Genomic DNA, 11,834 nt, shown 5'->3' with positions numbered 1-11,834 from the left:
TTTTGATCATTAACATTGACAAACATGATTGAGATAGCAACGCATGCGAGTTCGACCGAGCAATGCTCTAAAAATCTCCTCCTTTGTCAATTTTAGTGACAAAACTATCAATACATATGGAATACAAAAAATATAAAGAAACTTTAGTAGCTCCTATTCCACATGTCTAATCTTCAACATTCTTCGAAATCTTCGTCACTTCCAAGTACGATCCCAAAGGTTGTAAGTTTAGTATCACCGTTGTTGAAAATCCGTAGCTATAACAATGAGAAAGCATCGGACTCGATCATTGTTATACGGTGTCATAATATTATTACACAGTGTCAAAGTCCAATTGTATCACAACTTCAACAATAATACTACGGTGATATGTATCACTCCCCCTTAGTCAATACTCCACCTCACATGGAAACCATTCCCCCTTACACAATGATCCGAAAACCATATGTATTTGTAGTGTGAACTACATATTAATTCTCCCCCTTTTTGTCAATAAAATTGGCAAAGTTATAAGAACGGATCATAATGAGATTTCCGTAAGAGACATTTCATGACTAAAATAAAATACATACCATCTAATTTAGATGCAACCATATAGCCGAAGCTAATAGCATTCATCAAGGAGTTTAAAGATACAAGATAACCCCTTTAAAATTCCACAGCCGCACACCCCTCAAGATATGATCATTAAGCACAAGTTCAAAAGAAATCTCCCCCATTTGATGTCATTCCCAAGGGAACAACAAGAGCGACCTTAATTTCAAAACAAAAGAAGGATTTTGGAACAAAAATGACTCTAACAAAACAAAAACAATTCTACAGAAACTGAACTGGAGTAAACCTACTGGAGTTTCAAACTCAATTGCCCAAAAGATAGAGATAAGCATAGGGGCAAGAGTTGTCGAAACGTTTTAATGAACCAAAACAACACCAACAATTGTTGAAACGTAGCAGTATCTAATGGTTTGGTAAGAATATCATCCAATTGTTGTTCGGAAGTCACAAACTCCATACTTATGATACCATTTTCATAGAGATCACGAATAAAATGGTACCTTATGTCAATGTTCTTTGTTCTTGAGTGCTCAACGGGATTCTCAGTGATTCGAATCGCACTAGAGTTATCACAAAAGATCTTCATATTCCAGTATCAACTCCATAATCAGCTAGCATTTGTTTCATCCATAGGAGTTGAGTACAACATGATCCAGCAGCAATATATTCTGCCTCACATGTAGACAAGGATTGAGAATTTTGCTTCTTGCTATGCCAAGCTATAAGATTCATTCCTACATAGTAGAAACCCTCTGATGTAATTTTTATGTCTTCAACACATCCTGCCCAATCAACATCCGAATAAGCAGATAGATCAGTGTTAGTATCAAAAGTGTAAGATAAACCATACCCGGCAGTGTGATTAATATATCGAATGATCCTTTTTGCAGCTGCAAGATGAGATTCCTCTGGATTTTCCTTAAACCTGGCACAACAACCAACACTAAAAGAAATATCAGGTCTAGTAGCTGTAAGACACAAATGGCTACCAATAATAGATCGATACAACTTTTGATCCACTTTTGCTCCTTTCTCATCTCTATGTAGTTTACCAGTAGTGGGCATAAGTGTTAATTTTGGGGAAGACTTATCCAGACCGAACCTTGTCACAAGGTCTCGAGCATACTTCTCTTGGGATAAGTAAATTCCATCCTTATGTTGTTGAATTTGTAATCATAAGAAGAATTTTAATTCACCAACATTTCTCATTTCAAATTCTTTAGCAAGAGAGACTTGGAAGTCCTTTGCAAATTTTTCAGAAGTTGATCCATAGATAATATCATCTACATAGATTTGAGCAATAACCACATCTTTCCCACTCCGTTTGGTAAACAAAGTTTTATCAGCTCCGCCTCTTGAAAAACCTTTTCTAATGAGAGAAATGGTAAGTTTTTCAAACCAGGCTCTAGGTGCTTGTTTCAACCCATACAATGCCTTTTTGAGTTTTAACACATGATATGGGAAATCAGGGTTTTCAAACCCCTTAGGTTGAGAAACATAGACTTCCTCCTTTAAAATTCCGTTTAGGAATGCGGATTTTATATCCATTTGAAACAGCTTAACCTAAAGAAAACAAGCACGAGCTAACAAAAGACGAATGGACTCAAGGCGTGCCACAGGAGCAAAGGCCTTGTCAAAGTCAATCCCTTCAATCTGTGAATATCCTTGAGCGACAAGTCTAGCTTTGTTACTGACAATCGTGCCATATTCATCAGACTTATTCTTGAATATCCATTTGGTACCAACAATATTGACATTGGAGGGACAAGGTACAAGTTCCCACATATCTTGTCTTTGAAAATTGATTTAACTCTTCATGCATTGCATTCACCCAAAAGGGATCGTTCAAAGCTTCATCAATATTCCTAGGTTCTACTTGTGAAAGATAACAACCAAAATTGCACATATTTTGAAGTTGTCCTCTTGTTTTGGCTGTAGAATCTCTTCCTCCAATAATACTGTTGGGATCATGATTCCTTTGAACCCATAGATATTGTGGAGGGAAACGTTCTTGTTCGTCAGGAATGGCTTGATCAGTGCTTTTCTCCTCGTCACTAGAAATGTCGGGATCAGTAATCTTTGGGATAACTTCAACTGATTCTGGAATTTCTCAATTCTCTCGGTTGGAGGCAATTCAGCAGGAGGACTATCATGACGAAAGTTACTAATGTCGTCGATGATAACATTAGCAGATTCCATCATGACTTGTGTTCTGAGGTTAAACACTCGAAAACCATGACTATCACAAGCATAGCCAAGAAAGATACCTTCATCGCTTTTGGTGTCGAATTTCCCTTTCTGTTCTCGATCTTTCAGAATATAACACTTATTTCCAAACACCCTGAGATAGTGTAGGTTGGGTTTCCTTCCGTACCACAACTTATAAGGAGTGTTAAGAGTTTTATACCGTAAATACGCACGGTTGATCAAGTAATATGCTGTAAAAACAACTTCTCCCCAAAATCTTAATGGTAGTTTTTGTTATGGAGCATTACCCTGGCCATTTCCTGAATATTCCTATTCTTTCTTTCAGCAACTCCATTAGCTTGAGGAGTGATAGGTGGTGAGTATTGTTGAATGATACCCAGTTCATCACAGAATTCAAATACTTTGGTGTCTTTGAATTCAGTTCCACGATCGCTTCTAATTTTCTTTAGTTTGCGTCCTTGTTCGTTCTGGATCCTTTTAAAAATAATCTTGAATTCTCCAAGAGTTTCATTCTTATGAGATAGAAATGCAACCCAAGTGAATCTGGTGTAATCATCTACCATAACTAAAGCCTACTTCTTACCAGAATCAGTGGGTTGTTGAATTGGTCCGAAGAGATCCATATGAATTAAATCAAGTGGAGCTTTAGTGAGAATATCTCGAGATGATTTGTGGTGAACTTTCGTTTGCTTACCCTTTTGACAGGCACCACATACACCTTCAATCTTTGCATTGATTTTGGGAATGCCTCTAACAAGTTATTTGTTAATGATCTTAGTTAGAAGAAGATAATTGATGTGACCAAAACGCTCATGCCAAAGATGTGGAGATTCTACCTTAGTCAAATTGCAACGGTTGCTAAATTGAGTATCAAGTGGATAACAGTTGTTTTTACCACGAGTTCCTTGAAAAATTACTTTCCCAGTTTTGTCTACAATGTCACATCCATTTGCATTGAAGACAACTCGATGGCCTTTGTCATAAATTTGACTAATAGAAAGAAGATTAGCAGTCATACCTTTTACGTACACTACATCATGGATTTCTGGAACACCGGGCAACTTGATCATTCCCTTCTTGCTGATGTAGCAACAACTCCCATATCCAAACGTTACAGGAACTCCTAGTCAATAGACGAAACAAACCATGTGAGATCACCTGTCATATGTCTACTACAGCCACTATTAAGAAACCATTGAAAAGGAGACGTAGATCTTAAAGCAAATGCACCCATACTATTAGTACTTCTCTGTTTAGAGTTTCCTGATAGTTTTGTATGTCTTTTCAGAGTATCAAAAAGGTTTTTAGTTTTCATACAAAGATTACTTACAACATTCAGACTCTTTTGAAATGACATACAAACCTGTTGAAGGTGATTGGAAGAATCACAACAACAATACGGGCCAGAACCTTGAAGTTTGTCTGAGTGGTTCCTCGTCATATCAGTTTTCACAACAACCGGTCGTTGATTACCATCTGATTTACGACTATTCTTTAAAGAGGAACAACTGGAGTTTCTCAGATTCACCAAGGGACTATTACCAGATATCAAATCCTTAAGAATTGCAATTTCTGCAACAAGACCATAGTTGATCCAGATTTGTTCGTCCAACCCTTTTTGAAGAGTAACCAGTTTATGAGACTTTATGGTCCATATAGTCAGATCGCTATTAACACAGACTTTTGAGGTCTTGAACGTGTTTGCCTGCTCTGATACCAATTGAAAAAGCGGGGGTCTAACAACACCACCCAATATTTCGCTCTGATACCAATTGAAAAAGCGGGGGTCTAACAACACCACGCAATATTTCTCATAGCAATCTGTATGGACAAAGTCGAATATACTTTTAAGAGAATCAACAAGACTCATTCAATTAAAAGTACATCAACGAGTTTATATCTCTCTCTCTTGATTTGATTTCCTCAAACAGAAACTGCGAGTACTAATCAAATACAAGGAATAACTTGGATGGTACCAAAGACCAATATCCAAGGATCAATCAATGACAATCAACAACCAAAGGTTGGATTACTCTAATTGATGATCTAACGCACAACCTGTATTATTTCAAATATAAAGATAAAACAATATAATGTGGAAATAGAAATAACACAGATACCAGAAATTTTGTTAACGAGGAAACCGCAAATGCAGAAAAACCCCGGAACCTAATCCAGATTGAACACACACTGTATTAAGCCGCTACGGACACTAGCCTACTCCAAGCTAACTTCGGACTGGACTGTAGTTGGACCCCAATCAGTCTCTCACTGATCCAAGGTACAGTTATACTCCCTACGCCTCTGATCCCAGCAGGATACCGCGCACTTGATTCCCTTAGCTGATCTCACCCATAACTAAGAGTTGCTACGACCCAAAATCGCAGGCTTTGACAATAAACAAATGTGTCTCACACAGACAAGTCTATCAAAGGATCAATCTGTCTCCCACAGAAAAACCCTGAAGTTTTTGTTCCGTCTTTTGATAATAATCAAGGTGAACAGGAACCAATTGATAATCCGGTCTTATATTCCCGAAGAACAACCTAGATAAATCAATCACCTCACAACAATGTTAATCGTATGGTAGCTAAATAAGATGTTTAGGAATCACAACAATGAGACGAAGATGTTTGTGACTACTTTTTATATCTTGCCTATCGGAGATATTAATCTCAATCCAATCAATCTGATTGTACTCGGACGATAGAAGATGCAAGATCAGATCACACAACTGTGATAAAAGTAGTATCGGTTTGGCTTCACAATCCCAATGAAGTCTTTAAGTCGTTAACCTGGTTTTAGAAGAAGAAAACCAAATGTTAAAGGAGAAACGACTCTAGCACGCAAACTAGTATCACACGTGAAGTGTGGGGTTTAGTTTTGCAGAGTTGCTAGATGTCCCCTTACATAGTCTTTAAAACCAGGGTTTCGCCTTGGTCACAAAGCAAACAATATCCACGTTAGATGAAAACTTGATTTAGATTCAAGCTAATATTTCTCAACCGTTAGATCGAAAACTTAGCTTGTTATACACAAATGAAATGCACGCTTCTAGGTTTGTTAACCGTACCCAAACGTGTACATTGTTGGTTCAAAAATAGTTAGGTTAAGCCATATGAGCATTTCATACCAACCATATTCTTCTTCACCATAACTAGTTCAAATGACTCAAATGAACTATTTAAAGAGTTTTTCAATTGCAAGGAAATCTTATGTACTACACAAGACACAATTGAAGCAAAGATGATTTGATTCACTCGAATCAGTTCATGAACTTTATATCCACGGTTTGAAAATTGCATTCCTTAGTCATTATAAGTTTAAGTTCAGAAATCATTTTCAGATATATAACCTTCTTAAGTTCACACACTAGGTTCGCAGACTTAAGCAACCATGCATAGTTTACAAACTCCAGCAGAAAATCTCGGCAAAGACTTTCCGCCGGTCCGCGGACTGGTACTCACGCAACAAGTTTGTCAACTCCAGCAGAATTTATCGGGATGAGAAGTTTGGCAGTTCGCGGACTTGGCAACAAGCCATTCTTCCGGTTTCTCTTGATCAGAACTTATGCACATGTGTGTTTCCACAACAATACTTATGTCCATCATTGGTTATGTAATCTAAACTCTCATTCCAACCATTGAAACATTCTTAGAGGACGTTATATAGTTGTAACACCATTTCTCGTCAAAGCAATTTTCAAAGTGATTGAAACATATCATGACTTTCGTCACTAGGTAAAGATAAACATGGTCGAAGCGAAACGCTTACCAACACATATTTCGAGATATAGATAGGCGATGTATACTCGGCTCGAAATACCAAATGTGTATAATCTAAGTCTATATATAGCATATGACTTTTTGTCTCAAGAAGTAGGAGATAGAGTAGATAGACTTTTGAGTGACAGATAAGTTCAAGTCTTCACATACCTTTTTGTCGAGAATTTCCACCGATTCCTTGAGTAGTTATTCTTGTTTTATGATGAATCTCCATGAAGTCCTTGAGCTCAATTACACTTTCTATCCTAGTCCGAGACTTATCTATAGTAGACTAGAAATCAAGACTTATAGTTTTGATCACTAACATTGACAAACATGATTGAGATAGCAACGCATGCGAGTTCGACCGAGAAATGCTCTAACACCACAATTGATTATGTAATCTAAACTCTCATTTCAATTATTGGAAAATTCTTAGAGGACGTTATGCAGTTGTTACACCATTTCTCGTCAAAGCAATTTTCAAGATGATTGAAACATATCATGACTTTCGTCACATGGTAAAGATAAACTTGGTTAAAGCGAAAAGCTTACCAACTCATATTTCCAGATATAGATAGGCGAGGTATACTCGGCTCTAAATACCAAATGTGTATAATCAAAGTCTATATCTATAGCATACGACTTCTTGTCTCAAATAGTAGGAGATAGAGTAGATAGAATTTTGAGTGATAGATAAGTTCAAGTCTTCACATACCTTTTTGTCGAGAAGTTCCACCGGTTCCTTGAGTAGTTCTTCTACTTGTATGATGAATCACCATGAAGTCCTTTAGCTCAACTACACTTTCTATCCTAGTCGAGACTTAGCTATAATAGATTAGAAATCAAGACTTATAGTTTTGATCACTAACATTGACAAACATGCTTGAGATAGCAACGCATGTGAGTTCGACCGAGCAATGCTCTAACAATCTCCCCCTTGTCAATTTCAGTGACAAAACTATCAATACATATGGAATACAAAAAAGATAAATAAACTTTAGTATCTCCTATTCCAAATGTCTAATCTTTAACATTCCTCGAAATCTTCATCACTTCCAAGTACTCCAATGGTCCCAAAGGTTGTAAGTTTAGCATCACCGCTGTTGAAGATCCATAGGTATAACAATGAGAAAAACATAATTCTTGATCATTTTTATACAGTGTCATAGTATTATTACACAACATCAAAGTTCAATTGTATCACAACTTCAACAATAATACTGTGGTGATATGTATTACTCCCCCTTAGTCAATAATCCATCTCACATGGAAACTACTTCCCCCTTACACAATGATCCGAAAACCATATGTATTTGTAGTGTGAACTACATATTAATTCTCCCCTTTTTTGTCAATAAAATTGGCAAAGGTACAAGAACGGGATCATAATGAAATTTTCAAGAGAGACCTTTCATGACAAAAGGAAAAAATACATACCAACTAATTTAGATGCAATCATAAAGCCGAAGCTAAATGCATTGATCAAGGAGTTTAAAGATACTAGATAACCCCTCTAAAATTTCATAGACGCACACCCTTCAATATATGACCATTAATCACAAGTTCAAAAGCACTCTCCCCCATTTGATGTCATTCCCGAAGGAACAACAAGAGCGACCTTAATTTCGAAAGAAAATAAGGATTTTTATTGGACACCAAAAACCATAAGAATGATTTTCTATATCCAAAAACTCAATCAAATTAATCACAAGTAAACCCATGATTAATTTAATCGGAATAAGCAATAAAATTAAACACAAAAAGTGATCAATTCAATTGATTATGCTCAACATAAGAGAACTTATGGAGACATGAAAATACTCAACTAGATTAATTACAAGTGAACCCATAATTAATCTAATTGGAATACACAACCAAACTAATCACAAAAGTAATCAATTTAATTGTCATTTATTTTGCTCGACATAAGAAAACTTACGGAGCAATAACTAAATAATCAACCAAGATGTTTAATTTAGTTCAATATGCTCGACATAACATATCTCACGGAACACCAACTAAGCTAAACAATCAACTTGGTTGTATAGTGCTCAACATAAGATACATTACGGAGCCTCACAGTAATGCATAAAATATGGATCAGGGATGATCAATACTGCAGAATATACAAGGATTCATTCTATTTTACACCACTATTTGCATAACGATATTAAAAGACATAATCCTTGAAAACAAAAGATTTTAACCTAACTTCCATCAACTATTTGACTATATAGGCTTAACTTTTGTATTTGTCAAAAGTACATTCATTCTTTTATCAATACGTGAATACCGACCACGAACGACTTTACTTCTGACAAGGTGTGGGACAAACATGGTTCACATACGTAAACACCAATATCCCATAACAAATTGCAATATAAAAAATCATAAAGATAGATACTGCACAACATCATCCTCCAAATATTTTTAGAATTTAAACAAATAAACCTAAAAAAGAACAAGAAGATGAAAAATAATAGCTATGTGTAGTCACAATCATTGCTATTCAAAGCACTAGTTATTCTTCCAACTAAATAAAAAAGAAGACATACTAGGAAAATAAAAATAAACTCAGTTTTCTTTGATGATTTCATACCTCTGGAATGGTCCATCGAAATAGGAATCACTGATATCCTTGATCTTGTTGACCGCAGAGACCCCATGTTCATGAGTGAGAACATTAGTTTTTCGATCAATAATGCGAGCAAAATGTCGAGCCTTAGCGCAATCAAGAATAACTTTCTTCTGATTCCTAATCAAGATGTTCTGAGTACCAAGGATTTTTGCATGTCCATCAATAAGATGGTTTATCTGCAGTTCAAGGTTAGCAAGTTCGTTATTTACTTCATTCTGAATGAGAATTAAATCCTTGACAGATTCTCCAATCTAAGAGTCATACTCTTTCCTTTCAAGCATATTCTTCAGAATAAACTCTTGAGCAAGATCACTTCCTTTGAGATCATCCTTTACAGTAGGATTAACTTCTTCTTTGGGAACAGTTTCCATCGAGTTTCTTTCTGAAGATTAGTGAACGCATATATGAGATATATATATGTTCAAGTGTATACCCTAGATAGAAACCCTACAGTTACTTGAGGATATATAGACGTTCGTGGACTAAGCCATACGCCAAAAAATGATGGACCCAACCAGGAAAACTGCATACTGTTTCGCTTTCAAAATTTCTCCAGCCCTAAAAAGAAAGGTCACAGTGATGAAAGAAAGAAATACTAAAAACTCACATTATAAGATATCAAACATACAAACCGATGAAAATCAGCTAAATACTTGAGAATCTCTCAAACATCATCCTTGTGCCTCTCAAGTTAGATACAAGAATGGAACTTTATGCTACTAAGTAGCAGAGGGAGGCATAGTCTCACCATAGGTTTTGAGATAATAGTTGTGATTTCCACCAGGATATCTGATCTCAGCATTTCTTGTCTTCCTTGGCAGTTTCCAAATTTAGGGAAATTTTTTACTGCCCTTCCTGAAAGCACAGGGGAAGAAACTTTCTGATTACAAAGTCTATGACCTCTAGAGATCGGTTCTAGAGGATTTTCCGAAATGGGTCTCCATACTCTAGACTCAGATTTACCAGAGATGTTCTTATAAACACAGGATATGCTTTCATTAGCAGCACAAGGATTTATACAACTGGAATGCACAAGAGTCCTGTAATGATTTATAGGTAAGAGATAGTTTTTATAAGCTATCTGGTTTCCTATGGACATACGGTTCACTACTGTAGTCAACTGAATATTTGTTCCATTGACAGTGGAATGAAGCAAATCGTGAAGTTTAGCAATTTGTTTCCTCCTGGAAAAACAACGGATAGCATAGTGGTTCTCTTTTACACAGAAAGTACAGGTTCGTGGAAGAGAAGCAAAAAATGACATATGTTTTAACTTCACAGCCATGTGAGAAGATGGTAAGTTATGTAAACTTTCCTCGACACAATATTCTCTTGGAGGATATTTCTTCATGTACTTTAAATTAGGAACATTTTGAACATAATAATTTTTCCTTAAGACAGAGTTATCCTTTTTCAAGGACTTACACTTTTCATGGGCTAGTGACAGAAATGCTTCTAGTTTCTGTTTTTCAACACGAAGTCTGTCCAAATCAGATGAATGCGTCTTTATCAAACGTTTTTCTCTAATTGATCCTTCCTTGACAATCTTTTCAAGATCACTAATCTTTTCACGCTGTAAATTAATTTTTTGAAGAAGTTTCTCAACATCCTTAGAGAATGACTCTATGATGTTATAGAGTACACGTTCTCGATCAATAGACTTTTAAAATTCATCGATGAGCTGATAATGATTCTGAATATCAACAAACTCGGTAGAATTTTTTTAAATTCTGGTGAGCTCCATTTCAGCTTTTGTCATTGTGTCCAATGGCTCATTGGAGGAAGAGTGGTCAACACAGGATGAGACAATCTTTCTACCTCGGGATTCGGAAGAATCAGTTAAGGAATAATCCTTTGAGGTATTTCCGAGACACTTGATATAGTTGAAAGATTTAGGAGGCATCTTGGTATGCGTAAGATATTTTGTCCTCAGACTCAGATTGCTACAAACAGAGACTTGTAAGGTCTTGAACGTGTTTGCATGCTCTAATACCAATTGAAAAAGCGGTGGTCTAACAACACCACCCAATATTTAGCTTAGCGATCTGTATGGACTAACTCCAATATACTTTGCTAGAGAATCAACTAGATAGTCAGACTCAATCAAGATTAAAGTATATCGAAGAGTTAATATCTCTCTCTTGTTTTTATTTACTCGAGCTAACAGAAATCAGTGAGTCCTTAATCAAACACAAGGAATAACTTGGATGGTACCAAAGACCAATATCCAAGGATCAATCAATGACAATCAACAACCAAAGGTTGGATTATATTAATTGATGATCTAAACGCACAACCTGTATTATTTCAATTATAAAGATAAAACAATATAATGCGGAAATAGAAATAACAGAGACACCAGAAATTTTGTTAACGAGGAAACCGCAAATGCAGAAAAACCCCGGGACGTAGTCCAGATTGAACACACATTGTATTAAGCCGCTACAAACACTAGACTACTCCAAGCTAACTTCGGACTGGACTGTACTTGAACCCCAATCAGTCTCCCATTGATCCAAGGTACAGTTGTACTCCCTACGCCTCTTATCCCAGCAGGATACTGCGCACTTGATTCCCTTAGCTGATCTCACCCACAACTAAGAGTTTCTACGACCCAAAATCGCAGGCTTTGACAATAAACAAATCTGTCTCGCACATCTGGTCAT

The sequence above is a fragment of the Papaver somniferum genome, chromosome 11 (genome assembly GCF_003573695.1).
Source record: "Papaver somniferum cultivar HN1 chromosome 11, ASM357369v1, whole genome shotgun sequence".
In the NCBI taxonomy this organism is placed as follows: domain Eukaryota; kingdom Viridiplantae; phylum Streptophyta; class Magnoliopsida; order Ranunculales; family Papaveraceae; genus Papaver; species Papaver somniferum.
The sequence above is the reverse complement of the archived record's forward strand: the minus strand, read 5'-3'. Positions refer to the sequence as shown.